The sequence below is a fragment of the Brienomyrus brachyistius genome, unplaced genomic scaffold, assembly GCF_023856365.1.
Source record: "Brienomyrus brachyistius isolate T26 unplaced genomic scaffold, BBRACH_0.4 scaffold33, whole genome shotgun sequence".
Taxonomy (NCBI): Eukaryota; Metazoa; Chordata; class Actinopteri; order Osteoglossiformes; family Mormyridae; genus Brienomyrus; species Brienomyrus brachyistius.
Window position 1 is genome coordinate 1,695,990 of NW_026042308.1, and position 7,344 is coordinate 1,703,333.

Here is a 7,344-nt window from a genome sequence, read left to right on the forward strand (position 1 = left end):
AGATGGCTAAGTGCCAAGTCACATTGTCCAAACCATAGGATTTGAGGCACAACCGGGGAGCAGGGAGGTGATGACAAGCCGGTGCCGACTCTCCTTCCAATCGCCAGGCAACCAGAAGTAATTAGGCAGCGGGTCATACATGGAAGATGGCACAGGCAGAACGCGAGCTGGATGCAAGGACGTCATGGGTACATGTCACATGTAGCAGGGTGTGCTGAAAATCTTGATAGATTGAGGTCTCCAGGCAGCACACCCCAGGAGGAGTTGGGGAAATAAAATGTGCAATTAGTCAAAGTATAGGGGAGACTATAGGCAGTGCTAACAGTTAGGTGAGTGCAATATGAAGTGCAAAGTGCAAGCTCCGGCAGATATGGCAATGGCAGCATAAGTAGGAGGGAGAGGCAAGTGGGAATGCAGGCATGGGGAGTCCCTGAATGTCAGCACTCCAGTTCCACAAGGGATGGTGAAGCTAGAGTGACAGCGCTGACAGTTCAGTTTATCTAAAGCCAATGGCATCGAACGCCACCCAGCTCTACACCTCACACTGTAGGTCAGACTGGGACTGAGGAAATAGCTAGAGTCAGAACTAGTGTCCCTATAAGCTAAACTAAACAGGCGTGTTTTTAGTCTAGACTTGAATATTGAGAGTGAGCCTGAAACCCGCACATCCGGTGGAAGACCATTCCACAGCTGAGGAGCTCTATAGGAGAAAGCTCTGCAGCCTGCTGTAGCTCTTTCTACCCTAGGTACTAACAGATATCCTGTGCCTTGAGAACGAAGCAAGCGTGGAGGGTTGTAAGAGGTCAGCAGGTCACTAAGGTATTCTGGTGCAAGACCATTCAGTGCTTTATAGGTTAAGGGCAGTATTTTATAATCAATCCAAGACTTAACTGGTAGCCAATGAAGGGAGGATAAGACCGGTGTAATGCAATCAGATTTTGTAGTTCTCAACATGAAGTCTTTTTTCTGTTTTTACTTTTTTCGTTACGATTTTAAAACAGAAAAGCCATAAATAGATTTGGTTTTTGAAACGGAAAATCCAACGAATGATACACGGATTGCAAGACTGAGCACATCCTCATGCCTTTTCATGAAGATTCAACAGAAATTTCAGTACAGTTTTAATATAGGCCTAGTAGGTAACTACACTACAACCTACCGAATAAAAGTAACTAACTGCATCAAAACCATTTTATTCTGACATACTTAATACTCGTGCTGTAGGATACTCTTAAACCAAATTGATTTAAAAAAAAAAAAACGTGGAAAATTGTGTTGAAATGAAAATATTGTAATGACGATGTGTGTGCGTGTGGGGGGTGAGGAATGGGCGTGGAAGGTAATAGTTAATTAAGTGACTACACCTGGGTTGTGAGGGATCTGGGATTAAGAAAGGGTCTGGATCCCCGGTGGGGGGGGGTGTTCTGTTTTAACTATGTCTTTATTGTGTGAGTGTTACGTGTGGTTTAAATGCGCAGTGTAACCGCTTAGGGTCGGGACAGGACTATATACAGTAGGTGGTTCTGGTCCCGTAACGCTTGCCTGTGCCCGAAGTGTGGGGATTACTGTGCATTGCAGTGCTATTGGTGTGCCGTGCCCTAATGGGGATGTTGTGTGGTGCGGGATTTACTGTGCGGTAGCGTGGGTTAACACACGCTTAAAAAGGGGTGGTGTGCTACGGGGAGAAAGCGGGACCGAACTCTTTGTGAATCCAGATCCGACCCGATGGGTCGCTGCATGAATTGTACTGAATAAAATTATCTTTGTAATTGTAGCTGCAGTCTGGTGGTGATCTGTTCTCCATTTACAGCCTCTGACGCTACTGTAGTTTGGGTTCATTACAATATCAATTCGATGACTCGCATATTCCCTATAATAATAAGGTCTATATTTTCTAATTTTAAGTTTTTTTAATGTTTATAACCTTAGCTCTATGCAAACCATTTTGTATATATCCAACAACACAGTACAATTATGGTGGATATCTGGTTTATGACAGTAAAACAATGTAGATTTTATGTACACTGAATGTAAAATTTAAGTTAATGAAAGCAAAATTATAGCAAACAGCTGTTGTGCCTTCGATTTACTAAAACACATGTTGGTACAATAAAACCATTAAAATTTTACAGATAAAGCATATGACCATAAGTTTAATTTCTGTAAAAATACAGAAAAGAAATTTACCAGTTTCACTGAAGGGGGTTCTCTGTTATTTTACAAACTGTGTGTAAAAATATGTTTATGCAATGTAGTTTTGATAAAAACTTTTCTGTCATTTAACATAAGAAGAAAAAAATAATTATACTGTAGTCAAATTGGCTGATATAAAATGGTTTAAAACTGTGACAAATTTTGCCTTTTTTTACAGTGTATACTTCCAGTCACAAGGTAGCAGATACGGATTTCTGAAATAGCAAAGATAAAGGTCAATGATTAATATCCCTCATCTCTTTTAAAACTATAGGTAAGATGCTGTTTTGATATCCTGTCTAGGGTTGGAGTGTAACAGTATTCACGGGAAAGGGGAATGGGATAAAGGGACAAACAGGGTGAGGGCAAGGGAACACCAGTGGATAAAGGGATATTTTTTGTATTTTCATTTTTTTTCATGTATAATACTGACACTGAACAAATAACCCGGTGCAAAAGACTTTGGGAGTGACCACAGCCAAAATAACAAACAAAATCCCCAACTATCAAGTGCGACCCACAGCTAATCTCACCTAAGTGCAAAAGAAAAGGAAACCAAAAGACAAACACTCCACCTCACTCCCTAACCAAATAAACAGAGTCCAACACACACTTGCAAAACAAAATAGCAGTCACTGCCTATACAGCAATACAATCACACATACATAACTTACACACAAGTCAAAGCAACGAGGGGGCTAGTGAAGACGTAAACCAAAGAAAACCAAGCGGGGAGACAGCAAGCCAAACTGAGGTCGCGGGGGGGACCGGAGCCTGTCCTTGGAACAACAGGCGTAGGCAGGAACCAACCCTGGGCAGAAGTCAACACTCTGCAGGGCGCAAACACTCACAACTCAGATTTGCCAATTAACCTACCCTGCACACTTTTGGACTGTGGGAGGAAACCGGAGCCCCTGCTGGAAGTCTTTCCCCATTCACCAGATTATATTGCCAGAAGACTGAAAATTAGATATCAAATACTAGAGTGACATAAAAACAAAAAACAATTTTACTTGTAATTAGAAGCAAAACAGAAGATTATCTCTTTTTATATTTTGAGAAAACATTTTAACATTTATCCAACCGGTCAAATGGTTTAATACTTCATGCAGCAGCATTTCTAAACTCATTCCTCAGCCCACCAGACAGCTCCACGTTTTTGCTCTGTCCCAGATCCCTGCATGCATGAACCAAACAGTCACCTTTTACTGCTGTGCTGAGAGCTTGGACAGAGCAAAACTGTGGATCTTTGCAGTGGGGTCCAAGGACTGGGTTGAGAAACCCTGGCATAGAGGAGACTGCAGTGAGAGCCAAGAAAAAAAGAGATTAGAGAGGAAGGTAAAATGCTTCCATTAGCATGGCAAATAAGCTGCAAGTACAGACCCTGTGCTTCCCTTACAAACAAAAAGCCTGTATGACCCTCCTAAACACACAAGTCAGATTAACTTAACCAGGGGAAATAAGCATAAAACTTGGCAAAGACTAGACTATGGAAAGGGAAGGTGAACATCATACTTACACGAACTTCTGCTAAAGCAAATGGACAAACCCCTTTTAACTGAATCAAGTTACTTTAAAAAATTAATAATCCAAAAATAAATCAATAAAAAATAAGAAAAACCCAATCATGCTTTGAACTAATACTGCAGTCAGTCCTAAATGTTCCCATGACATTATTTTCATCACGACGCACACTCGGTACATACTGGTTAAAAACCATTTATAATCCTTCATGTTCCAGTCTATGATGGAGCACCCCAACCTGGGCCGCCCATCCAACATGGCAGATTTCTGCCCCCTGGCCCCGGAGACTAACAGACCAACCTCTGGAAACAGGGAACCAGGGGGACATGGGCCGCTGACTGGATGGGCGGCTCCAGAATGAGGTGAAGCAGAAGGTAGACTCCACAGTAGAGGGCCGAGGAATGTAGACCAAAACCAGGGAACCTGAAGTGGCAAGAACACAAACCAGGACAGACATATAAAACCAAAGCAAACGCATCAGTGGCACAGCCCACCAGCTTGTGAAAGATGGCTCCCTGGCATCATGAATCCCTTAATCAAAAACCTTTGTGATGGCAAGTTTGCCACCCAGGACTGATCCCTTCTAAAGACCTCAAGTTTCAATGCAAGGTTTCTGAAATGTTTTGAAACATCAGTCCATGTGACTGCTGTGGTATTGTTCCAGGCAGGGAAAACAACTTAGGAGAAAATGTCCATGCATGTTGGGTGTTTGTGGTACTGTTGGGCTGAGGGGGTAATTGAGTGACAATTAACGTTTGAGATCCAATTATATTATTTAAACAGGTTAGTAGGTAGTGTCACGGGACGCTGGAAGCCGGTAAGGCGAACAGGCAGGCGAGCAGACAGGAAGCAGGCAGACAGGCGAATTACGGGGCAAACTGGGGTTTTAATAAGGGAATCGGGGGAACGGGTAGCAGAGAACATCATACACGACTAACATCAATGACAGACACGGGTTAGTACAAATCAGGAACTTAAATACATGAAACAAGGCAGCAGGAAACAAGACACGACTGGGCACGATCAGGAAATCACACGTGGGTAATTAGGGGGCGTGGCACACACGAGGAGCGGACGGAGCGGGCGTCACAGAACCCCCCCCCAAAGGCGCGCTACACCGGGCGCGCCAAGGAAGGGGGCGACGGACGGGACGAGGCAGAACAGGACCTGAAAGACAAGAGCAAAAAAAATCAATGGGGAACAGGGAACAAGACAGACAGGCAAAACTGACACAGAGGCAGAAGCCAAGACAGGACACTACACAGGACAGGAAAAGCGGACAGACAGACCAGGAAGGGAGAAACAGAGGGAACAGGCGGAACAAAAGGAGCGGGAGTGACGGGAGGGAACGACGGGAAACCAGGAACAGAGCGGGGCAGAACAAAGGCAGGAGGAGGAACACAGACAGGCGGGACAGAGACAGGAAAGAAGGGAGAGGAGGAGGAAGGAAGGGGAGCCCGAGGGAGCCCCAGCGGGCGACGGGAGGCAGCCGGAGGGGCCGCAGGCGGCCGGGAGGCCGGAGCCGGAGGGGACCTCGGAGGGGCCGAGGAGACAGGGCAAGGGACCCGCGGAGGGGCCAGGGAGGAAGCAGGAGGGAGCACCAGGGAAGGGGACGAGGGAGCAGGAGGGGCCCACGGCGAAGGCCCAGAGGAGGGGGGAGCCGCAGCAGGCGGCGACGTCCGGTGGAGGGCCGGAGGTAGGGGCCCCGCAGGCAACCGAGGAGCCGCCGTCGGGGAGCCCCCCGGCGACCGACCAGGCACCGGAGGGGGGAGCGAGGCAGGGCGACGAGGCATCGGAGGGGGACCCGCAGGCGACAGCCGACCCGGAGGGCCAGGACCCGCAGGCGCCAACCGAGCCCCAGCGCAGGCGAGGCAGGGCGAGCCAGGGGGCAGGGCGGGCGGGACCCCAGCCCTGCGTCTGTGTCCCCGCCCCTTACGGGACACGGACATCACGCCCCTCGGTCGGGGCCGAGGACGCCGAGGCAAGGGCAGAGGAGTCACAGGAGCGGGGCCAGGAACAGGAGCGGGGCCAGGGACAGGAGCTGGCTGCAGTGGGGGCGCCTGCCCGGGAGCTGCAGCAGGTGGCTGCAGTGGGGGCGCCTGCCCGGGAGCTGCAGCAGGCGGCTGCAGAGGGGGCGCCTCTGCAGGAACTGGAGCGCGGTCAGGGACAGGAGCGCAGTCAGGGACAGGAGCGCAGTCAGGGACAGGAGCGCAGTCAGGGACAGGAGCGCAGTCAGGGACAGGAGCTGCAGGTGGTGGCTGCAGTGGGGGCGCCTGCCCTGGAGCTGCAGCAGGTGGCTGCAGTGGGGGCGCCTGCCCTGGAGCTGCAGCAGGTGGCTGCAGTGGGGGCGCCTGCCCTGGAGCTGCAGCAGGTGGCTGCAGTGGGGGCGCCTGCCCTGGAGCTGCAGCAGGTGGCTGCAGTGGGGGCGCCTGCCCGGGAGCTGCAGCAGGCGGCTGCAGAGGGGGCGCCTCTGTAGGAACAGGAGCACGGTCAGGAACAAGAGCTGGCTGCGGTGGGGGCGCCTGCCCGGGAGCTGCAGCAGGCGGCTGCAGAGGGGGCGCCTGCCCGGGAGCTGCCGCAGGCGGCTGCAGAGGGGGCGCCTGTCCGGGAGCTGCCGCAGGCGGCTGCAGAGGGGGCGCCTGCCCGGGAGCTGCCGCAGGCGGCTGCAGAGGGGGCGCCTGCCCGGGAGCTGCCGCAGGCGGCTGCAGAGGGGGCGCCTGCCCGGGAGCTGCCGCAGGCGGCTGCAGTGGGGGCGCCTGCCCGGGAGCTGCAGCAGGCGGCTGCAGTGGGGGCGCCTGCCCGGGAGCTGCAGCAGGTGAAGGGGGCAGCGAAGGCGGCTGCGCAGGCGGCGGCGGCTGCACGGCAGCGGGGTCCGCCGGCAATGGCGGTAACGAAGGCGGCTGCTCGGCCTGAGCAGGGGCTGCAGGCACAGGGGTTGCCTGCTCGGCCTGAGCAGGGGCTGCAGGCACAGGGGTTGCCTGCTCGGCCTGAGCAGGGGCTGCAGGCACAGGGGTTGCCTGCTCGGCCTGAGCAGGGGCTGCAGGCACAGGGGTTGCCTGCTCGGCCTGAGCAGGGTCTGCAGGCACAGGGGTTGCCTGCTCGGCCTGAGCAGGGTCTGCAGGCACAGGGGTTGCCTGCTCGGCCTGAGCAGGGTCTGCAGGCACAGGGGTTGCCTGCTCAGTCAGAGGCGGTGGCGGGACTGGCAAGTCCTGCGCGGGCAAGACGAGCGTGGCCCCTTTAAATCGTCGGGGTATTCGCGGGATGCCATCTCGCACCGCGCTGGCCCCCTTATTGGCCAGTCGTTCGGGCCGGAAGAAATACCGCTCGAGAGGCGGTGGTAGGTCCGTAGCGGTGGGCTGCTCTCTCCGGATGGGGAAAGCCGGCTGCGCTAGCAGCGGTGCAGCGCCGGTGAAGGGAAGATTGACCGGGCAGTCCTCCAGTTCCCTGGTCGCAAGGGCAGCGGGGACGAGCGCGCACGCTCCCAGGTTTATAGACGGGGCGACCGCTGGCGACTTCGTCCTTTTCTTTTTCCGCCGGGTTTTGGTGCTGGCAGGAGGCTGCACCCTCTCCGTTAGGACGGACGACGGGGACCCAGCTTCCGTGCCTTGTGGTACAGCTAGCCCAAGT